Raw genomic sequence first — 24,583 nt, forward strand, 5'->3', positions numbered from 1 at the left:
GTAATTTACTCTCCTGCCTTATTCTTTCAATGACTTTGATGGAAGTACCTACAATTTTGAGTACTTGAATCTCTGGTAAGCTTAAGAAACTTCTGTCAAAAAGCTGTGGAATGGCTGTGTTTGGTTGTAGTCATCTTACTCAATTTGTAAATGAAAATATTCATTGGCCACTTGCTGTTTGTAAAACACTATGTCAGATATTTGAGAATAAAGGGAATATTTAGGTCTCTTTCCTTGAATGTGCATTATAAGTAGCAAGGTTCTTGTAGTGCATGTAACAATACTATAAGGCAAAAAATTTGGGAAGTACCAAGATAACAATAAAGACAAAAGGCTGGAAACATCACATATTCAGTGTGACGCCTCTATTTATGTGATCAAGGAAAACAGTTTACGATGCCATGACTGAGTCCTCATCTTATGTGGACTTGGGCTCATTCAGAAAAGAGTGAAGTGTTAAGGCTGTGAATGTGCAGCCTTCCTCAGAAGGAACAGGGACGCGTCGGTCCTTGGCAGCAATCCTAGAGAGCTACTGTTTCCTTTGGAGACATCACATCAAATCTGCTAGAGGAGAAAAATTTTTTCTTTTTGTTCCAGTTAAGAAATTGGCCATCCACAGCCATGCTTCCTTTGTGAGCAGCACAGTTATGCCAGACGCTTTCCGATGTGTGTTAAACGAAGCCAGCAAATTGGCGGGTGCCCGTTTCGCATGTGGCTGGAGGCTTGCCGAGTCAGCAGTGACCCCCACTCTACTCAGGAACCCTCATCTGTGCAGCTGTCAGGGCCGTGCGTGAGTAATAAGCTCGTGCGTCCATGTGGAACGTCTCTCCCTAGGAATTGTGGCTCCATCGCAAGCAAGATGCCTGTCTAGTATGCCTCGTGCTACCTTTATATTTATGCAGTAAAGACGCAGTGAGGGGAGCATTAAATACTTCTCGTCTTGTGCACAGAGCATGCGATGGGTCATAATTGGGCAGACGGTCACATGATTCATGGCCCCTATTGCCATTTAGCAGGACCAGCCAACCGGAAATTGTGAACGAGGCTCCTCCATGTCGGTGGACTCGAAAGATACGTGATACTGGTTCCTTCTGGAGGTGACAAATAGTACAGCGAACATGTGCGGCCTTTTTCTCAGACATTTCTTGTTTGCAAGGAAAGTCTCATTTCCTGTGACACAACAGGAAAAAAAACAGTGATTACTTCAAGCAGATACTATAACAGTGCTTCTTAGATGCAAAATCTTATGTCTGTGAAATACCCAGTAACTTGCTATCAAAGACTCCTGTAACATTTTCTCTCCTATTTGTGCATCTCAGGGAAACGCAGATGTTTCCACACTTTCCTCTTTCTTCCTCTCTCTCCATTGCTCCCAAATTTTCCCTCTCTGTTCTTTCATGTTCTATCCACTTCCCAATTTCTGGAAATATGCTTTTCTCCAACTTGTAGTCTCTCTTCTCTGAACTGAGTGTAATTGATCTACTATTCTGATTTTTTCTTTCTTTATTTTATCTATCAAGAACAATATCAAAGAAGCTCAAAGGGTGAGTATACATAGACAGAGAAGGATCAGATATTTTTTTCCAAATATAATTGTAACATTTAACATTCAAATACACAATGATTGAATATTGCCTCAAATAAATGTCAAATCATTCTATGTAAATATTACTGTTCCCAATATACAGAAAGGGAAACTAAAATATAGGTATTTTAAGACCTCTATCCAAGAATAATATAATTGTAGGTGGCAGACCCAGAATATAAACTCACAGTGAGGCTTTGCTGACTCTGGCATTCTGTCAACAAACTTGCAGAGTCCATTTCTGTACGAGTAGAGTTACTATATGATCATATGCAAAACAAACATTAAGTGCCAAAATAAATGCTAATCAGCTAATTAAGGAACAAGTTATTCATAGAGGTGTAATATTTTCCAAACTTTGGGGCAATTACAATGTTTAGATATAGTAAGATTGAGTCTGCATTCTTAAACAAGCACTTTTGGAACACAGCAGATGGTGTCAAGTATTTTATAAGATTGAAGAAATGTTTTACAACTGAATCAAAACACTATATGTGTATCTTGATACTCTAGGTTATTAGGAGGGAAATAAAATATATTCGAATCTTTGTTTTATTCTGTAGTTTTTTTTAATTACAAAATGTTTTGAAATAAGCATTTTAAATTAGAAGATTTTAACATTTACAGAAAAAGTGCAAAAAGAATGCGGAGAGTTCCATATACCACACACTTGGTTTCCTCTGTTAATAATGTCTTATGTTAATATGGTGTGTTTGTTACAATGAATGGTCCAGTGTCCACACACTGTGATTAATTAAAGCCCATTCTTTATTCAGATTTCCTTAGTTGTAACTTGAGTCCTTTTTCTGTTGTAGGATCCCACCCAGGACACCACGTTACATTTCGTCTTATGTCTCCTGAGGTTCCTCTTCGCTGGGACAACTCTTCACACTTTTCTTGTTTTCGACTACCTTGGCAGTTTCGAGGAGAACTCATGTTGTGTAGAATGTTCCTCACTTGGGATTTCTCTGATGTTTTCTCATGATTAGACCGGGGTGAGGAGTTCCTGGGAGCGAGAATGCAGGGATAAAGTGCCATTCTCATCTCATCACGTCACATCAGGGTACATGTCATCAACATGACCTGTCACTGCTGAGCTTCATCTTGCTCACCTGGCTGAGGCTGTTAACATTAGCTCCCTCCACTGGAAAGTGACTTTTTTTCCCCTTTCATACACTTAATGAGTGGGGAGTTATGATTCATTTCGGGGCAGAGTATCCACATAAATCATTTGAAATTGTTCTGTATAGGATATCTGTCTGTTCATCTCCATGTATTTATTTAGTTAACCATTGATTTATGTTAGTATAGACTCACCAATATTTATTATATACTCTCTGTTATAATCCAATAATATTTATTTTCTTGCACAAATTGTTCCAGTTTCGGCCATTGGCAACACTTTCAGTTGGCTCCTGTATCCCTTTGACATAATATATTTAATCATAATATTTCAAATGTTGTTTTATGTCTTCAGGGCTGCTAGAAACATTAGATGTAGAAATAATTTATGTAAGCAGAAACATTACTCTTAAAAATAACAGAAATAACAGCACATGGATAATGAACTGATTCAAATGTATTTTGGGGGAAATAAGTATTAAGAATATGAAATAAAGGCTTATAAGTTTATGAAAAGATCTGGTAATCAGCTCCAATTGCTTCCATAAAGTGATTTTGTTTTAAAATATGCTTTTATTTTGGCAAAATAAAATTAGACTGCAAGGAGACCATAAACAAGATATCATCTCAAGTGTCTTTCTAAACAATCATGCTTCAGAGTTGGTGGAATTGGGGTCCATAGCGCTTGGATTTGTCTTATCCATTTGGGTGGCATTGGCAATCGCTCTGAAAAGCCTGAAGTAGGGCAAAGCTGTGATCTACTGGAAACATCAGAAAGGAGCCTGGATGGAGAGGTAAGGAATGGAACCCAGGCAGTGGAACTTGTAAAGACAGAAGGAGACACAGAACACATTAGATAAGGGGAGTCTATACAATTAGAAATGGAATAAATCTAGCATTTTCTTCAATTCAGTACTTTGTTCATTTTTTCTTTGGTTAGTCCATTAATTTATTTGCTCTTTCTCTCAAAAATTATTTATCAAGGCCTTTCTTCCAGGCTCTGTGTCAGGCACTACGAAATCAAAGACGAATAGGACACAGTCTCAGTTTGTGGGGTTTACTGTCCACTGGGAGCTGGTGGGTGCCAAGACTTCTACAGGATAAATGGGAGAATGTCCTAATAGGTGTGTAGACTTCACCTGTGGGAGCAGAGAGGAGGAGCACCTGATCCAATGGTTCCTAGCACTGTCTTCAAGTTCCTCAGTCCTTTCTTCTGCAATATCTAACCTGCTGTTAACTCTACCCAGGATATTTCTTACCTCAGACAAATTAGTTTTCATCTATAGATGTTTGATCTGGGTCACGTTATATCTTTCATGCTGTACATGACCCATCTTTCCTCTAGGTTTTTGCAAGTGTGAATTACAGTTCTACAAAATATTTCAATGTCCTTATTTACTAATTCTATCATCCGTGTATTTTCCTGGGTTGGTTTTGAATGACTGATTATTCCTTTCATTATACGTTCTATTCCCCTGCCTTTTTGCATATCTGGTAAATTTTAGTTGCATGCCACACATTGTGAATTTTACCTCAGAGGGTGTTAGATGGGTTTGTAGTCCTACAAATACTCTCCATCTTTGTTCTGGGATGCAGCTGAGTGACTTACACACTGTTTGACTCTATCCAGTTCTGCTTTTAAGCTTTGCTGGGTGGGACCAGTATTTAGTCTACGGTTAATTTTCCCCCTTTCTTAGGCAAGATCCTTCTGAGGACTCTCCTCAATCCTCCTTGAAATGTAAGATTCTCCAGTCTCTCTGGTATAATGTGATTCCAGGCTGTGGTTCCTTATATCCTTTCAAGTACTTCTTTTCTCTCTGCAGCTGTTGCTTCCCACACACACCAATCCATCTCCAGTGAAGATTCAAAGGGGACATGCAGCAAGTTCTCGGTGCCCTCTTTCTGTGCATTCTCTTTTCCAGGACTCTGCTCTGTGAACTCTATCAGCCTCACTCTCCTTGGGCTCCTGATTCTCTCTACACAGGGTCTGTAATCTCTCTCCACGCATCAGGCTTGGGTGAGCATGGGCTCATCTCATTTCCTTTCCATCTCTCAGGGTCCACTGCCCCTTCATTGCCTGATGTCCAATAACTTGAATCCTATTGCTTCATGTATTTTGTCTATTTGTTTGTTACTAACTTCAGGCAAAAGAGTAAATCCAGTCCCTGTTGCCTCATCTTACTGGATGGACTCCCACTTGTGCATTTTTTTTCTTTTTCTTTTGGTGAGGAAGATTGTCACTGAGCTGACATCTGTTATCAATCTTCCTCTCTTTTGTATTTGGGATGCTGCCACAACATGGCTTGATGAACTGTGTGTAACTCTGCACCTGGGATCCAAACCCACAAACGCAGGCTGCCGAATAAGAGTGTGAACTTAACCACTACGCCACTGGGCCAGCTCCCCACGTACCTATTTCTGATGATAGAATATTTGAACATAAAATTCTAACTTAAGATGATCATGTAGCAGATGTTAAAATATAGAAAACATAGCTTGAGCTAGGAACCATTGATTTATTTAAAATAAAAATAGAATTTTAGATCTATTATGAGTCAAAGCTTTGACAAAGTTATTTCATTCTAACAAATACATAACCAAAAATTAAGACATATTTACATTAGAAATTAATATTGATTATCTTCTCTAGACTTTGTATATGACAGTGCTGATCTTTATTGAGTGACTCCAATGCACCCTACACAATATGAGACTTGTATTTAAAAATATATGTAATCTACACATGTATTTTTATTTGTCTTATTCAAAAGATGCAAATTTTGTTGTTATTCCAAAATAAAGGAGGAGGAAAGCATGATTTGGAGAAAGAAAATGGTTTACTAAAATGGCTATATAGTGAGTAGATAATCTGACATACAAGCCTGTCAGTGCTATCCTTGAATATACTTTTTATAACTAAAATATTATGCCCTAAAAATACTTGCATTTTTATTTTACAAGTTTCCTTTAAAATAAAAATGAGTTTAAATAAAGTATATGTTACCGTCCCCACTGATGTTTTATATTAAATCTAAGAGGGGAAGCTTGAGTTGTTTTATTTTATTATATTTCTCAAATAAAAGCATTAACAGCCTTATGATATAATTACAAATCACACCTATAAGGCCTCATTGATGGAACCACAAAGGGAACATTGAAATTAATAACCCTCGGTTAGTATTTGAAAGAGAAACTATTTAAGATTCAAGCTCGATGATAAAGCAGGCCTGTTTCAGCAAAAGTTCTAAGAGAAAATTATGAGTCCAAACTCCTAAGCAAATTTTACTGCTATAGATCGGAACATAAATGCTCAAGAAGACAGATGATGAATATCCTTTAAAGTCTGCGAATCTTTAAATGCAAGTTGGAAAAATAAGGCTGCATTGAATTTTTATGATAGCCTATGGTTGCTGGGTAAAAGAAAGCACAAAATCAATATTTTCACACAGTATTATATTCAGTTATTATTGTAATTTCTAGTTAGAACTTGATAATTAAATATAAGTGAGCTTTACTTCCAAGCAATTGGAAAATTTATTTTAAAACCCTTATGCAGATATTGATGGAGATGAACAGTAACATAGACACAATCCTTTACAGTATGCCATTAGTTCTTCCATTTAAAAAATTAATAGAGACTAAGATGAATAATAATTTGAAGATATTTGGTGGAATACAGTTCTTTCCTCCATTGGGATATGATTAATAATTATAACACTAAATGTCTAAACTCTGTCTAATGAGCCTGAAGACACTAAGTTAAACAAACATATTAACCTTATAGCATGAGATAGAGTTAGTGTTCTATGGAAGCAAGCATTTCCCCACGACATAGTCAATATTAATGGGATTTCATGACTGTACTGAGACCAAGACGACTCTTCTTTTTCTCTTTCTTTCAACAGTGGCTCCCAATCTGAATACCAATGTTCAAAATTTTTAGTTTAATACAGATTATTTTATTCTGAGAAGCAAAACATAACAGTTTATGATAAAGCATCTTATGGCTGAGGGCCATTTTGACCGTTGTCTTGTGAGGGCCATTTAGAAGGAGACTAGAAAGTGAAGGTTTTTAGAGCCCCTTTTCATCTTGGTCTAGGATTGTTTTCAGCCAAGTCTCACTCACAATCTTTTAAACAAAGTTCCCTTCTTGAAATGGTTACGTTCTTTATTAATCTCAAAGAAATGTGTAAATAATTCTATTTGGCATAAAGACACCAGTCTAGCAGGATAATCAGTTTTCATTTTCATATCTCTACCTGCACAGGGACAAACCATCTGGAGAAAAACTGGAATAAGGCCAGGCCAATCTGCTGTTACATTTAATTTAGCCAGTTTTTATATGATGTGAATTGTGTTGGAATCCCTGATCGCTCTCAAGTCACTGAGTTTTAGTTCTGAAGTGTATCATACTCTAACTACTGATGAAATGTACATGTTTATCTGTGTTTAGGATTTAAGTTGTTCATGTCATTCAATAGAAAATAAATGTGATCAGAGTAAACTCAATCCAATACCAAACATAGTCTGCATAAGCTGTATGCTATAGAGTAAAAAAATAATATTTTTTTCTGCCATTGGTCTCTTATAATCTAGTGAAGAAGATAGACATTCATACATCCAACAAAAATGCAAGACAAAATATGATTACTTGTATTTCTTGAAAATATTTTCTCCTTACCATTCTTGCTGCCACAATTATAATTTTTTGTTTATCATTCCTCACCAAGAATATTGTAAGAACCTCCGGGTTGATCTCTTTGCCTGAATCTTTGACTCCTTCAAATCATTTGCAAGAATTATCTTCTTAAAACACAAATCCCATCTTGCTTTCATCCTGATGCTAAAATTCCAATGTCTCTCCATTGCTTCAGGATAATGCATGACCCAGCAGGCATGTCACAACCTCTTTATAAATGCCCTTTGCATCTTCGTATCCTACCCCCTCGGTGAATGGACGTTTTCCAGTGACTCCAAGCTTTTCACCTTTCTCAGAAGTAGTCATAATTCAACTACACACACACACACACACACACACCTTTTTGGAGCATCACTAATTTTCTAAGATTGAATCATTTAATTATTTGTTTAAACGTCTCATTTATCTTTGTAAACTTTCCAGTGTCCAGAATATTGTCTGGGGAAAAGTAAGTGTTCAGTAGTTTATTATACAAATAATTTTCCTAATAAAAATGTAAACTGTTACAGAGGTACGTAAAAAATATTTTTACTATTGAGGTTAAAGAAAAATGTGTTGATGGCGATGGTACATTAATTTTGCCTTGAAAAATGAGTAGGTTCTTTAAAGGCAAAAATAAGAGGATGGACTAAAACAAGGGTTTGCTAAAGAAAAGACACCAACGTCACATTTTCTCCCTCAGTCAGCTCTTCTTGAAGACAAGGCCATCCACCTGACATGCATAAATACAACTAATAGCCTGGGTTGCAATTCTTTTGTGTGTCTTGTAGGAGACTCCGTCAGGTGCCTACTGAAAACCCAGCCTCCACTTTTCCTTACATACAGAATCCTAATTTTGTCCATGGCAGCAAAGTGGCCAGCTGAAAAATTACACTTCCTTAATTCTTTTGAAGTTATTGATGACCTTTTAACACACCTCTAGACAAAGAGACATAAGGAGAATTTACCAGGATTTCTGAGAAAACATGGCTTCCTGGACGTAGGCATTATCTTTCTCTTTCACATCGTGCATCTTCTATCCTGTGGCTAAGATGTGAAGACTGGAGCTGTAGTGGTCATTGTCACAGCATGACAAAAGACACAGTGAATAAAAGAGGTCTCAAGTATGAGTCGATAAAATGAAATAAGCAGCAACTTATTTGCAGATTTCTTGTTGCTAAAATTGTAAAACATTACCCAACTTGCTTAGTTTACTCTTTGCTTCTCATATCCAAATCCAGTCCTTAAATGAAACAAGCCTGTAATAGATATTGCCAAAGACTACTCAAAAAAAATGTAATTCTTTATATGACAGATCTTGCTGAGAAAGCGTTTGGAGATGCATGCAGCAGCTTGTAATTTTACTAATAGTTTATGACTATTAGTAAACAGTGTTCACCCATCAGCTCTTAACATATGTGAGACACACAGAAGTACATTGACAAAACGTACCAATGCTTGATTTTGGCCCCAACATCAGACTAATAGCATGTTTAAAACAGACTGTCAACAGAGTCAATCATGAATGCCTTCTTGCCCAAATTCACAAGACGTTGTATCAGTGCAGGCTTTGACATCCCTTCCGTGAGTGGATGGATCTATACAGAATTATGATACAACTTGGGTTCACTATAAACCAACTAATCAAATCCTTCAGTTCTGTGAAGTATACTTTTTCAGGAAAATCAAAATACCACAATTATGACAATTATATACTATTTTAATAGGAAAAACAATTAAAATTATTAAAAATCTGGGAGATAGTTTGATGTTGGAAAATCCCTCTTTTCATACTTTATCCTAGATCATTAACAACTAACGTTAAGCATTACAATATGGATTTCCCAGGAATTGTAGGCAAGAGAGACGGATACATTCAGGGGGACTTTTGTTTGTTTTTCTAAGATTTAAATCAACCACACTCTTCTGTTTTACCCTGAATTCGACTGGAAAAGGGATGAAAAGAAAGGAAGTTTCATGATTGAGGCAGAATAACTTTGGCATATATGGAACTGAAAAAGATTATCAATAGAGGCCTGATGGGAATGACGGAGACTGAAATTCACAAAAATACTGACTAAAGCAAAGAGTCTAATCAATGTCATTCACAAATATGTCCAGTAAAACAGGGAGGCTGGTCTCCTTCTCTTAAAGCCACCATCTGTTTCTCCTGCCCTTCCTCGGGTCGCTTTGAGCTGCGTCCCCGCTTGAACTTTGCCCATAGTCTGTCATTCACCGTCAGGACTGGGAAAGTCTCATTTGCTTTTCCACAATAGCTGACTCAACACAGACAAGAGACCCTGTTCTATCTGCTACTCACGACCTTCTTCACGGTGAATCCCCCTTTTCCCTTGGACAAGCCACGGCTGTGTGATGACCATGTTGACATTCCAAATAATTCGAGGAGAGAAAGTAGTGTTTAAATGAACCTCCTGGTGAACCTGAGTTTGTCATATTAAAGATCAGATGTGATTCACCTGTATTTAAGTGGAGAATAATTTAGTTCAATGTAATTATTTCTCAAATCTCTACTACCCTTCAAGATCTCACGCTTTTAAATAACTGTGTGCTAAGGAATTTGGCCCTTGTCCCTGTCTCCTATCTCCTGGGAGGGTCTTCGAAACCCTTGGAATTTCCAAAGTGGTCGGTTATTTTTGCTACTCAAGGCAGGCTTCCTGGGTTGTCAGTACTCCCAGAAGTATTGTCACACGTCCCACATCATTGCTGGGAGAGGAAGGAGGGAGGGGGCCCGTCCTGAGGACAATAAGGCTTCACCTTTGAAGGTCTCCGAGACCCATTGTAGTCTGTCTTCTTTTGGCTGGCTCTAATTTGCATTTTTTTCTCTGTAATAAACGCAACATGAATACAATAGCTTTCAATGAGTTCCGACAGTCTTACTAGCAAGTCATTGAACCTGAGGGTGGTTTTGGGAAAACCCAGAACTTGCATTTGGGGCCAGGAATCTCGGGCAGACAGCACAGTCTGGAGGAATATGCCCTGAAATTCACAGTTTGGCGAACTCCAGGTAATACCTTTGTTTCACGTAAATACTTTTCACTCAACATTGTACCTATAGATCTATCAGATTAAGTCTCAAAGAGTTAATTCATCTTTATTTAATAAAACAAATACATTCATTTTGTGTATCTTCCAAACAATCCATAGAATTTTATACTCTAATCTCACCCCTCCTCTGTCCCGTGAGTACCTTAATTTATATGAATTCCATTTGGGGAGAAGTTAATTCGGCAATTATCACACGGAGAATGCTGTGTCATTTGAAAGTGAGCCCTTCTTCCCATAAACCAAATCAAAATTATGCTAATAAAGCACCTCACTTTTCATGTAAACTTCATCTCTCAGATGCTGAAAGTGTTGTATTTATTACAGTGCCTTGTTGATTTTCACAGCTGTAAAAAAAAATGCAGAAAATGAAACCACCTAGTTTTTTCCCCAGAAATGTCTGTGTTCTCATGATAGTAACATGTTTGCAAAATTGTAGCTTGTTATAATCCAGGCACTGTTGTATCTAATATTGTACAATAACTTTGCATAATAGGTATGACCCTTCTTGTATTTCAGATAGGAAATGGGATGAACCCGCTCTTCCATAACTTGTCCAAGGTCACAAAGCTGGAAAGTGGCAGAGACATATCAAGTCTGAGGGGTCTCAAACTTGTAGTAAATGTTGTGAAGTCTCAAGGACTCTAGGAGGAATGCAAGCAGTCAGTGCTCTCTCCAATTGACAATAGTGACATACCTGTGACATACCTTTCCAGTGGTTAGACAGCTAACAGCACACTCACCCTAGGCAAAAATACAGAACAGGCTTGTGAAGAGAGTAATTGCAACAGTTGAGACCTCACTTGTAACCTATACCAAGCTAAGGCCTTTATATATATTCTACTTCTTTTAATTCAAGAGGGAGTTGGGGAATAATATACAAAATTGATGTTATCTCATCTCCTGTTTAAAGAGGTTAATTCATTCACCCAGTGTCACAGGATTCAAATTCATGTCTTTTTGATTCTGGGTCCTAAGCTTGTTACATGGTGCCATACTGGAAGTTTGCTTTGAAAACTTGTCACTTTTTTAACCTCCCATCCATCTCCTTTTTGGAGCACCTTACTCCTACCTCAGTTATCGTGATTTATTTCATCATATTTTATTTATTTTTATTTTTTATTTGTGTTGCTAATTTGGGATTCTCTCTCCAGAAGAAAACCATATTTATTTTGCTACTAAAACTTAGGGCGAATTGGATTGTTACTGCTTATGGGTCCCAGCTAGAGAACAGTAGGAAATATACCCCTGAGTTAGAATCTCCATGACTCTGGCACCCATTGTAAATATATTTTTAGGCAGGAGTCCTTCCCAGTGGCCCTGAAATAATACCCCATATAATGAGGCTCTTTCTACCTGTGTGTAATCACTACTGTGGGGACCTGGAGTTGGCCACCCCAAGATATGTCTCTTTGGCATCAGGATTATTTGAGGCTGATTACTTTTGATAAACTGGGACAGGGAAGGAGGCTCTGAGGAATGGAACTTGCCCTTTGTTAGGACACATTTACATTTGTAAGGTAAATCTCTATCTGTAAAGGTGCCTCCCTCTCTGTACCAGAAAGAAGAAAGGAGATGACCTTCTCTCTAAAAACTCTTAATACCAAAGGCAAGGAGTTAAAATCTGCATTTTATTGTGCTAGTCTGGTAACCTCCTGTAACTGACTTCTCTCCCCCTCCCTACGTTGGCATCTCCTTAAAGATTAAGCATCTTTCTTTAGGCTGGGAACTGATTGCAGCGCTCATCTGTGACCTCCCCCAGCCCGAGGCAACACACCTGCCACCCCGCGGCGTTCAGTGGGACAGCAGACCTATCTGTCGTTTCCATCGAGTTCTGTGCTGACAGTGCGGCCTTGTGACTATTGTGAGAGGGACATTTCAATCACATGTGAAACACCCTGTTTGGGGGTATATAACCACTATGTGCACCCCACTTCTTCAGTGCCCTTTCTTCCTTCGGGAAGAAAGGCCCTGGGCCATGGTTCCTCATAAAGCTTTGTTTAATTTTCTCTTGCTATTCTGTCTCATGTGAATTTAATTCGTTCTCCAGCCAGACGAACCCCCATTTGGGGAGAGGAAATGTCCTCCTCCCCTACACTACCCAGCTGGCAGGTTCAGAGTATTCGGTGTGTAAGACTTCATCTTTAGAATAACAGACAGCATAACCATCTGAACTAAAAGAAAATTAAATCAATAAGCATTTTACATGGGAAACAGGCAGTTTAGTGCTTAATTTGAATGTGCAAAGCACTCGACGCAGAGGGAAAAAGTTAAGTACATTTTTAAAAAGCAGTAACGCTGTCATCCAAAGAACAGGTAATTCCCTGCTACTAAGTGCAATCCAGTCAGGCTGAAGAACACGTATCAGTCGAATCCTGAACTGAAGATGGTCTGCTCGACGCTTCTGAACGCCTCCGCTCAAATGCCAAGTGGAGCATTCCGTGCGCCTCTTCCATTTTCCTGGGAACTTTTATTTCTGAGGACCACAGTGTGTTATCTCCATTTGCAGAGGGATGCTCTCTGCCTGTGGGTGGGCTATGGCATCTGACTGTCTACGACCCGTGCAAGACCCTTTCTACGCTCTCTGCTCTGGTACAGGGTTTGAGAAATGGGAACTACTTTCTCTGCTTCCTTTGCTGGCTGAGTGTTGGTTAGAGTCCACCAATGAGAAACTTCGCTTGAGATTACCAAGATGGAAGAGAATCAGGAGGGACATTATTTCCCTTTCAAAATCATGAGCAGAGGGGCAGGCCCTGTGGCCAAGTGGTTAAGTTAGTGCACTCCGCTTCCGTGGCCCAGAGGTTCACTGGTTCATATCCTGGGCGCAGACATGGCACCGCTCATCAGGCCATGCTGAGGCGGCATCCCACATGCCACAACCAGAGGCACTCACAACTAGAATATACAGCTATGTACTGGGGGACTTTGAGGAGAAGAAGAAGAAGAAAAAAAGAAGCTTGGCAACAAATATTAGCTCAGGTGCCAATCTAGAAAAACAGAAAAAAAGCATGAGTGGAAAGTCAAGATTCAGCAGCATGAGGCTGAGGAACAAGCTTGGGTTTTTCCCTGTGGAAATTAACTCTGTTGCTGTCTTGTGTGTCTGCTATTTCCTGACTCTTCAAGTGAGTGGCCACTGTCATAAGGCAATGACTTCTATACTCTCTGATTCCCCATCTCTTCTCTTGTTTTGTGGGCACCACGTTTCATGTATTGCAGTCTCTCCTGCTCAAAATATTAGGTGATTTTCTCTCCATGACACAACCGTAAGGGATGGAGCCGTTGACCTTGAGTTCCCTTGAAGAGCCTTAGGGTAACCATTGTTTGATGGTTGATTGTTTCATTTACTCAGTGAAATTTCTTAATTTGAGTTAATCCTAAAACATTTTTACTTTTCAGTAACGTTCTCATTGCTGGATAATGGTGGTTAAATCCACAGTGTAAGTAGTGGATAAAATTAATTTCAGTATAATTGAGTACCATAGTAAAGGCAAATTACATAGATGCACTCAAAGTCATCAATTTTATCCATTGCCAACAAGGAAGTATTCCCGATATTATTTGACCCACGTATGCTTTCCTTAGGTGATCATCCATAAAGTGTGCTAATTTAGTAGTGAGAAGACACAATGAGAATCGCCTTGTACTGGCCACATGGATGGTTTCAGAGTTTGGCTCCAGTGGAGGCCCTTTCATTTTAAGGCTGTTTCGCTACCTCAGCTTCTTTATTTCGCTCTGCAGAATTTGTCTCAGAACAGGTGGCTGAGAAGCAGAGTTTGAAAGGGGGATGCTTACGTTAGTCATATATTGAGCGAGTGCCCGCGGGTAAAACCTATGAGGAGAGAGGGAGGCAAGAGAGAGCAGAAGAGAATAATCACAGTGCATTTGGACTGCCATCCAGCCTCTGCGTGAGCCTTCAGGGAGCCCTGGGGTGCACAGGGAGCACAGAAGTGCCTTGGTCTGGGGCAAGGAGCATGTGTACCCTCATAGCACTTCCTTATGGGCCGTGGGATGACCCTAATTGGATGAGTACATAACCTCCCAGGAATTTCTGGGTAGGCAGCCCAAGGCAGGGTGAGGACAACGTTCTGGAGAAGGATGCAGCTATGAGCAACTAGCACCTACCCTCACTGCAGCTGAGGGTCTGTGTCAGGGGCGCCATACAAAGGGTCAAAGCAGGTCACCAATAACATCTACTATAGGATTCATTATGTGTTGTTTTTGAAGAGATAGCTCATGTATATATGGTCTACGAGTCAGAAGGATATCAGAGATGAACTGAGAAGTCTCACTTACTCCTCTTGCCCCACCCATCCTATTTATTTTTGAGTGCTTAACATATCTACATTATTGAGTTTTTTTCTCATCCCAGATTTCTTTATGTAGATATAAGGAAATGTAAATAGATATTAATTTGTATTTTGCCCTTTTCCTATATACAAAATATACAACAGTGTATGATGTAAGAATTCAATATCCACTGTTCTATACTTTGCTTTTCTCAGAAATATATACTAAATATCTGTCCATATTAGTATGTAGACATCCTTTTCATTCTTTCAATTGTATGGAAATCCATGTACTGAGGAAATAAGATTTATCCAAGCAGTCATCTCTATTAGGCACTCACAAGAGGGAGCTTGGCTGATCCATGTTAGTAGAACTCCATTCTTTGAATATGCCATTTAATTAGTGCTGCTTTATTAGAGGTGTGGTGTTAGGGAGCAGCCAGTGCAAGGCATAACCTCATAGCATATGTGAGGGCTTAACATCTTGATCGTGCTGGGTCTGTGTCATGAAAAGTCAAATGCACATGACTTAGACATACCTGTGAACATTCCCATTTTAGATTTATTTATTAATGAAACTACTAATAATGCCCATAAATGTATGCAATTCAAAAGTAGTCCAACAGATGGACTGTTCAACAAAGGAATAAAAATAACTGAAAATCATAAAATGCTTCAATGTTCTTCTTTACTATGAATAATAACGAGAATTCCGAAACACTGCAGCATGCTCATTTCATAAAAAATGTGATTCAATTTATGTCAATTTACTGCAATAGTAGTCTGATTGGCCTGCATCACATTATATTAAACTTAATTTGTATCTATTTCAGACTTCTAATAAATCAGCTCTAAGTAAAGGCCTAAAGATTAAGGGATATTTTACGATGTATCATAATAGAACACCTGATCTCATTGGTTTCTTTTTGTGCAACCATAAACCAAATTTCTACTGATGATTGGGGCAAGTGAAATTCTGCTGCATTACTCTCACCCTTATATTCCACGATGAATAAAACACCTTGACCTCTGAAAGAAACTAATACGCTTACTTTATATTTTCTATTAGAAGCTACCACATAGAATGGAAACAGCAATAATAATCATAATAAATAACATTATGTATGTATTCTCAAGTTTGTGCAAAATATATCTAGTTGAAATATGCTTGAATTAAAAATGTAAGCCAAAAGGACCACTTACTGTTAGGGGTATGACAGCGTCCAAAGGACTTCTGATAGTGGAACTTGATACTGCTCATCCTCCTTTATGACCCCAACCAAGAAACATTCTTATATGCTTGTCTCTTGCCCAAATAGATTAATGAATTCAGGATATAATAGGTCCCTGAAGTGATTTGCATGTATTGATTAAATGTCATGAATGAAACCCTGTAGGTTAAATTACTAGAGACATGGGAAATGGAGAAAGCACAATCGTAACCATTGTTTAAATAAATTACTTGGCAATCCTTCTTGACATATGATTATATTCCTTATATCTACCCCAATGGCTATGTCGGTAGTGAGAGTTGCCATACAACTGCCAGTGTTTCTGACAGACTCCAACACTTCGGGGAACTTTGGCCCTAGAAATTGCTTCATTATCTTAATAGAATCGTGTAATAAATGATCCTTGGTTGTATGATTAAAGTGCATATAATGAAAAGCAGACATTTCAAAATGGAGATGTGCCAATGTTTACAAACAGAACTGAAGTATAGTTAGAAGGCTTCGTTATAGACAGCATAGCAAGGCTGACTGAGTGTGGAGTAGAATGAACAAAAACAGACCCACACCTAGGCTGAGAGGTCAGGAGAAATGGGAAACTCGGAACACAGTTAAGTGATGCCAACTATTTACTTAACTGAGATAAAGAGCACATTTCCACAAATTGGGGCAAAGAACAGAGTTATATTAGAGTTCACAGGGGCCCCAGTGCTTGCCTCCCTTATGCCTCTCTCAAGAGTTCTTTCGGATGATTCTTTCATGTGACCAGTATGTGGTCAGCGTGCTGCCAAATAAGGAAAGCTCTGGATCCTGCATTTATCCCAAACAATCTAGGAAGCCACACCAGTTAATTCCTAGACTCATACATGCCTTACCCAACTGTTTATCCAGCCTGTAACTGCCACCACATCCAGTCTTCACTTCTAGTTTCTTGGTCAGGTAAAAAGCATCCAGTAGACTTCTTCACATAGGAGCTTCCTATAAATAAGAGGGGAATTTTAGCTGAGGGCTTTCCAAGAATCAGACCTGATCATGGTCTAACACACCAAGACATATCATTTTATAATTTTATGAGACCGTGTGTAAAAGAGGAGACCATAAAAGCATCTAAGAGGAAAGAAACAAAGGCTTTCAAACAGACAAAAGCACATCAGCAAAGGAAGAAAGTCTGGTACAGCAATACACCAGCAGATGATACGGAAAGAGTATTCTCAAGCTGGAATTCCGTATAAGAGAGTCTCCTGAATTCTGATTAGGATAAACAAACAAAAAAACCCACATATCCACAGCTGGAGCCCAAGACCTCTGTAGTTTAATGTGTGACCGAATGGGAAATTCAGAACATATTTAACTGGTGTGAACTCAGGAACTGGGAGGGGTCCCAGATTTTGCCTTGTTTGCAACCTAACATGTTAGCCTATGATAATTTCTTAAATGATGGTAGAATGACACTGTCTCAGTCAGTTCAGGCTGCCATACAAAATGCCAGGACTTGGGGACTTACAAACAACAGAAATTTATTTCTCACAGTTCTGGAGGCTGGTTGTCTGCTGGAAGACAGCTTTCTCCAGAACCCAACCATGCTGGCACCCTGACCTCATTCCCTCCTGTGGGACCCAGGATGTGTGGAAGGGGAGAGGGAGCTCTCTGGGGTCTGTTTTATTAGGGCACTGATCCCATTCCTGAGGGTTCCACCCTCATGACCTGAGAACCTTCCAAAGGTCCTGCCTCCTAAGCCCATCATATTGGGGGTTAGGATTTCAACAAGTGAATTTGGGGAGATAAAACAGACCATAGCAGACATGAAACTCTTGGGTTGGAGACAAAGGATGTTATCATCCACAATACAGAAGGCAGCCTGAGCTTCATGTTCAAATAAGACCCCTTTGCTCCCCAGTCCACTGTGAGCAATGGGGAGAGGCCAGGTGAGTGCTGCATACACGATGGGTCTGTGGCACAGCTGGGAACCCCAAACTTAGGAAACCCATAGTCCAAAAAGGAGCAGCTAGCAAACCTCCCCAAGCTTTGCCCCTAGGAGGACATTGTCTTTATTGTGCTGGTCAGGAAAGCACCTGCGCTCTACCCTGGAGAGAGATGCTGTCTTGGTCCTATCAGGCTGTTTGCTATAGGAACATCCTTTAGAAGATATTCTGCCACAAAAGCTGTCACATGATGAGTAGAAATGCCATAGAGAGTTGTCTCCTGGCAAGTGGTATCAAGTGTTTGCTTAACATGAAGGGAGGATCCATTTCAGCCAATTCAGAGAACGACATTTAATGTCAACATGGACCAGGGTCACAGTGGATCAAGAGTGAGGCACTGCATCCATATGAGGACAGATGGACATAGTAAATGTTTCATGTGCATACATGCTTAGGAAATTAATTTTTTAAAATTGTATTCCAACAAAATGAGTTTTAAAATCAAGAAATGGATCCAGGAAACAGGTATTCCAACTCAAAAATACCAGAAAGGGAAATCCTAAGATAACAGTTACTCACAGGCTTAAAGAAAACCAGTCCTGCCTGATGTACAAGGCAGAAGGATTGTGGAAGGAAGTCAAAAATAAATTAGAGGGCTCTGCAATCATAGTATAGTTGAATGCTTGAAAGCAAAAATGAGGATATAGCAATGCACAGATGCGGCTCGTAGAAAATCTAGTACAACTTAAATAGTGTGTTCTTAAAGATCATAGTCCAACAACATGTGACATATCCAATGCAAAGGAGGAGAGGAAGCCAAGGGATTTCAACTTGAAAAGTAAAATAGTGATGGAGAGAGTGAATAAGAAATCACTGTATTTTTTCACTTTTTGCTCAGTGAGTTCAAGAGAAGGAGGAACATGGTATATGATTATTCACATAATAAGAAGATATAGATAATCGAAACTACAAGAAAAAATAATTATTTTTAAAGATTTATGACTCAAATGTGGAGCAACCTGAAATGCAGCATGGCTTTGAGAAATCAGTATTGAGCAAGAAAGGAGAGTGTGTGAGACAGATATCTTTGGGGTGGCATACAGATTGTGGCACTCAAATCTCAGGATTTTCTTCTTTTTTTGAGAAAGATTAGCCCTGAGCTAACGTCAGCCACCAATCCTCCTCTTTTTGCTGAGGAAGATGGGCCCAGAGCTAACATCTGTGCCCATCTTCCTCTACTTTATAAGTGGGACAGCTGCCACTGCATGGCTTGACAAATGGTGCCTAAGTCAAGGCCCAGGATCTGAACCTGAGAACCCCAGGCCAAACTTCACCACTATGCAAGTGAGCAGGCCCCATGAAATCTCATTATCAACCACCGTTTATGTAGTACTAACAATAATGTAAATGCTGCCCATTGTTGTTTTGTTTTGTCTCCTGAAGTTATAGATGATTTCTATATACCGATAATATAGTATAGTATAATATATAGATAACTATGGATAAAATCTATGGATAAAAAGGAAAATATTTATTTTTGGTTATAAAAATAATGCAAATGTAATTAATCCTGTTAAAGGGAAAAAAAAGGCAGATAGTTGAAAGTTAGAAAGATGGGAAGTTTGGAAGGGGAAAAAGCTGATAAAATTCTCCTCTTACTACGTTAGGAATCTAGAGTTATTATGTCCAGTCCCTGACATAAGAAGTAGCGGTTAAGAATTATAAATTATGAACAAATTAAATATGAAGAACTAAAAGTAATTATATAATATTACGGAGAGCATAAAAGAAAGGGGATGAAAGGGGAGTGGTGCCGATAAACTATATTTTTACCACAGAAAGAAGTCTATACATCAGGAAGATGAATTAAAAAAATAACCAGCAAAATCTCCTCAAGTCGTGTTGTGAAAACTGGACAGCCGCATGCAAAAGCCTGGAAGTAGACCATTATCCTACACCATACACAAAAATTAACTCAAAATGAATTAACGACTTGAAGGTAAGATGTGAAACCATAAAGCTCTTAGAAGAAAATATAGGCAGACACTCTTTGACGTCAGTCGTAGCAGTATCTTTTTAAATACCATGTCTACTCAGACAAGGGAAACAAAAGAAAAGATAAACAAATGGGAAACATCCTATTAAAAAGCTTCTGCAAAGCAAAGGAAACCATGAACCAGATGAAAAGACAACCCACCAACTAGGAGAAAAAGCATTTGCAAATCATATATCTGAAAAAAAGATAATTTCCAAAATATATAAAGAACTCGTACAACTCAACAACAACAAAAATGAACAACCCTATCAAAACCAGGCAGAGGATATGAACAGACATTTTTCTAAAGAAGATATACAGATGGCCAACAGGCACATGGAAAGATGTTTAACATCACTAATTATTAGGGAAATGCAGATCAAAACTATGAGATATCACCCCACTCTCAGAATGGCTACAATTAACAAGACAAGAAATAACAAGTGTTGGAAAGGATATGGAAAAAAGAAAACCTTCATAGGCTGCTGGTGGGAATGCAAACTGGTGCAGTAACTGTGAAACACTCCACAGTATGGAGATTTCTCAAAAAATTAAAAATAGAAATACCGCATGATCCAGCTATCCCACTGCTGAGTATTTACCCAAAGAACATGAAATGAACAATTCAAAGAGACTCATGCACCCCTATGTTCATTGCAGCATTATTCACAATAACCAAGACACTCAAGCAACCCAAGTGCCCATCAACCGATGAATGGATAAAGAAGATTTGGGAATGTTTCCCAAAAGGTTTAGACTATGCAATTAATCCTCCTCCTCTGAGTGTGTGTGCTAGGGGTGTGTGTGCTGGGGTTGTGTGTGTGCTGGATGTGTGTGGCTGGGGTGTCTGTGTGCTGGGTGTGTGTATGCTGGAGTGTGGGGGGTGGGATGTGCTGGGCGTGGAGAGGGAGCTGCTTTCTCCCTGCTCTGATGTCATCTTTCTGCTCTTCTGCTTTCTGTGTCTTCCCAAGGTCAACCCTAACACTGCTGAAGTTTGCCCTCTCCAGGTAAACCTTGGTTCCCGCCCTTGGTTCTTCAGGGACTGTTGAATCCTTGCCTATTTGGAGCTTTCTGGATGATTTCCAACCTCTAACTTGATAGATAATGAGTTTTTTTGTGGTTCAAGGTACAAATCAATAAGTGGCACTTTAATTGCTCAGAGGAAAAGGGAAATGAGGGAAAAATCACAAAGAAAGCTATAGAAGGGTTGATTTCTGCCTATTTGGAAAAGAGAATGAAAAAGAGGCTCCTGGAGGGCTTCTCCTTCATCCTAGAGTGTATTGAAATGTAAGCTACAACCAACAGTCTGGTTAATAACAATTCATGCCGCTGTCAATCTTTTTGACCAGTATCATCAATATTTTACACTGCAAAATAACAACAATTAAGAATCAGGACCAGGAGAAATACTTGGGGCAAAAGTGTTTCTAACACAATAATGAAATCGACAATTTGGAGCAGCATTTCCAATAGACGTTCTAAGAAAGGTCTTGTCCTGACTTTATTTTCCAAACAGTGTGAACGAAGCACTGTTCTTATTACAAAGGAATACTGAGGCACGGGAGAGATACTGTAGTTCCAGTCTCTAAAATTCAGGTAAAAGTGCTTTCGGGTCAAGCAGTAATGCTAACACAAGTTCACGTTTACCCTGGACTGACCATGGGCTAGGCACTGTTCTAAATAGGAGATGAGTTCAAAACGAAAGAGTAACTTGAATTCAAACGAATCTTGGCAAATTTCCACCTGATATGCAAACTAGCTTGTAATGCATACCAGAAAAAAGCAAATCTGCATTTATTTCTCCCAATTCAATTTTTCTAAGTTGTAAGAAAGGTGGAAGTGGCTTTCGTTTTATTTTCTATTTCTACTTCTTAGTGAAAGTGAAAGCGGTAGGGGCCAAATTCAAAATTCCATTTCATTTATTACATGAGCTTGAGTTGAGATTTTACATATTTTCATGTCATTTTAGGTTCATATTTTAAGCATCATTTTGGAAGTTTACCAGCCAGAGACCGCCAAAAGCGCACCTACAGTCACAGACCCAGGTAAAGATCGTTGACCTCATTGCAGCCAAAGAAAATGGTCCCTGAGGGCTGATGAGGGTCTCGGTGAGGGAAACTGGGGCCTGAGCTTCTTATAGGATGGCACTGAGGGGGAACTGGGAACGTGGGCTGTTCTGGACTGGATGCTCTCGCTGGATGGGGCAATTGGCAGTTGGGTATCTGGATGTATTTTTGTCCAGGGGGCGGGAATGGAAATGCAGGGCTAGCATTGTGTTGGTACAGAAACTCTGATCACTCCACAAAGGACATATCGATTGTTTTTGCTGTTGTGATTATCTTGTCTATGTTCTGTTAGAAGCACTGTTTCTGCTAAAAGAGGTTAAGCAGGCCCACATCTTTGTCTGGGTGCTGTTGGAACCATTGTCCGAGTTTTCTTAGGAATTCCTTACACGAAATAATTAGATACAAAATGTAAAGTTTAAGAAAAAGGCTTGAGGAGATGGTTAATTTTTGGATAGTTCATATGAACCATCATGTATTTCAAAATCATCATTTTATTAATGTGTACGTGAAATATTGCCCGACAGTGTCATGAAGGAAACCTTACCGCATGCAGTGATCCTTCTCAAATTCATGTCTATTGCTATCTCCTAGGAAAGCAGAAATGATTTTTGGGTAATTTTGGCATCTGAGAGTAAGACCCAAGTGTCTTACCTTCTATCAGGATGCACCACGCCGTTAAAAGTTTGAATTTCATAGTATGTACATGCATTCGTATTCCATTCCTAACAACATAGCAGAAATATTGCACAAACAAACTCAACTGTTTTCATTTCACTTCCTGGCACCCACACTGTACCAATACTCTCTGCCTGGGTCTCTGAGAAATAAGGAAGGACCAAAAGTCACAGCTGCCCTAGGCTGCTGTTCTTCCCTTTGTTTCATTGCTGTCATTTTCAGCTAACACAGGGAAGTACCAGGAGCGAGAAAGGATACGGAGGCTTCCTGGTTTGTTTGTGTTTCTTAGAACGCCATCGCCTTCTTCCTGACTCAGAGCCAGATCTGTTCCAAAGGAAAGCCTGGCCTTTGGGGCAGGCTGGCATCAATCCTACTTAGTGAGAGACGTAGTGTACTTACCTCTACTCCCTTTGAGTCTTGCAGACTCCCAGACATCATGGATCCACCAGGATTCTGTACTTCTGGGGCATCATGAACACTGAGTGTGATGGGGAGGAGAGGGAGGGCAGCAGACCCTTGCAGAGCACGCATCTCCTCAGCTCACACACGTCTTCCATCATCCCACTGGACTTCATTCACTAAACACAAGTTCAAAGATAAAATTATCAAGAATTCAAGAGGGCATCAGCCGAGCATTAAACCAAGAGTGGGGCCTTTCAGCGCCAGCCCTGTGTGCACGCCCAGGAAGCTGGTCCTGCTCATTACAGCACAAACACGCTCTTATTCCTTCCATATGGTGTAAAACAAACTAACAAGTGAGAAAATCCTTTGACTCCACCTTCCCTGCAGCTACTGCTCAGTTTCACTTCTCTTACAGCAGAATTTGAAAAAGTTCCCTCTACATCTGACCTCCAATTTCTCTCCTCCCATTTTCTGTTGAGTCCCCTGACATCAGGGTTCTGTGTACATCCCAGCCATGAAGCTGCTTCTCTCAGGGTCACTGATGAGCTTTCCATGGCCAAATCCTGGCCCTTATCTTGACACACAAGAGTGTCCCTGAAACAAGTGTGACACTTGGCTTCCTGAGGCCACACTTGGTGATTTACCCCCATCCCTCTGGCCTCTGCCTTCTGTTCTCCTGAAGCAGCCCTTTGAGCTTCAACGTGCCCATAGCACCATTTGATGTGTTCAGAAAGTCTTCTCTAAGTGAGGGGGGCAGGACACACCCTTCTTTGCCCCTCTAGCATCCTGCAGCCCCAAAGCAAATGTAATTGCTGACAATCTCTCAGTAACCTTGGCTCATGAGGACTGTGGCCACAAAATAGACATCATAAACTGAAGCTTGAGGGGACATCACTGAAGTGTCATTCTATCTGTGGCTGGTCTTCTTGACTTGTATGCAAGATTTAAAACTCTGGTCCTTTGGGTTTTCTGTAACATGCAGCTGAACCTATGACACCCTGAGAAATGACTCTTAACTGCTGTCATTCTTTAGAATATGCAGTTTATTCTGAAGATACACAAACCATTTACAAGATGAAAATACCTTAGAATGGGAAGGGTTAGTCAACCCAAGTAGGACCAGGATACAGCTGGCTTAGTCTTTCTCTCCTCTCACTGCAAGTGACTCCTATTTCTTCATTTATTGAGACAACAGGAGTTAAGTTTACATTTGAAAACAGAAAGACTGTTGCCTAGAAGTCTAATTTGCTGAGAAGAGAATAAAAGATTGAAACGTACATTTATTTACAACTTGAGTGAAAGATTCCCTGTGTCCTTTATCCATAGAGATTTGAAGTGAGAAACATTTCCCTCTATTCTGAGATTCTTGCTTCTAACAAATGAAAATAACTTTTATTTGTGTAGATAAAAACAATCTTGGGGCCGGCCCCGTGGCTGAGTGGTTAAATTCGTGCACTTTGCTGTGGTGGCCCAGGGCTTTGCTGGTTCGGATCCTGGGTGCGGACATGGCACTGCTTATC

The 24,583-nt window shown here is 39.5% G+C and overlaps 1 long non-coding RNA gene across 1 annotated transcript; it reads right to left on the bottom strand.

The window, feature by feature from the left end:
• Positions 1–350: 350 nt before the first annotated feature.
• On the bottom strand, positions 351–23,539 carry LOC139080455 (uncharacterized). Its single transcript, XR_011534980.1, has 4 exons — positions 23,061–23,539; positions 16,839–16,941; positions 8,354–11,192; positions 351–1,170 (listed from the first exon to the last, which is right to left on the bottom strand). It is a non-coding gene; the product is annotated as an uncharacterized lncRNA (long non-coding RNA).
• Positions 23,540–24,583: the final 1,044 nt, after the last annotated feature.

Source organism: Equus przewalskii, chromosome 30, assembly GCF_037783145.1.
Source record: "Equus przewalskii isolate Varuska chromosome 30, EquPr2, whole genome shotgun sequence".
NCBI lineage: Eukaryota > Metazoa > Chordata > Mammalia > Perissodactyla > Equidae > Equus > Equus przewalskii.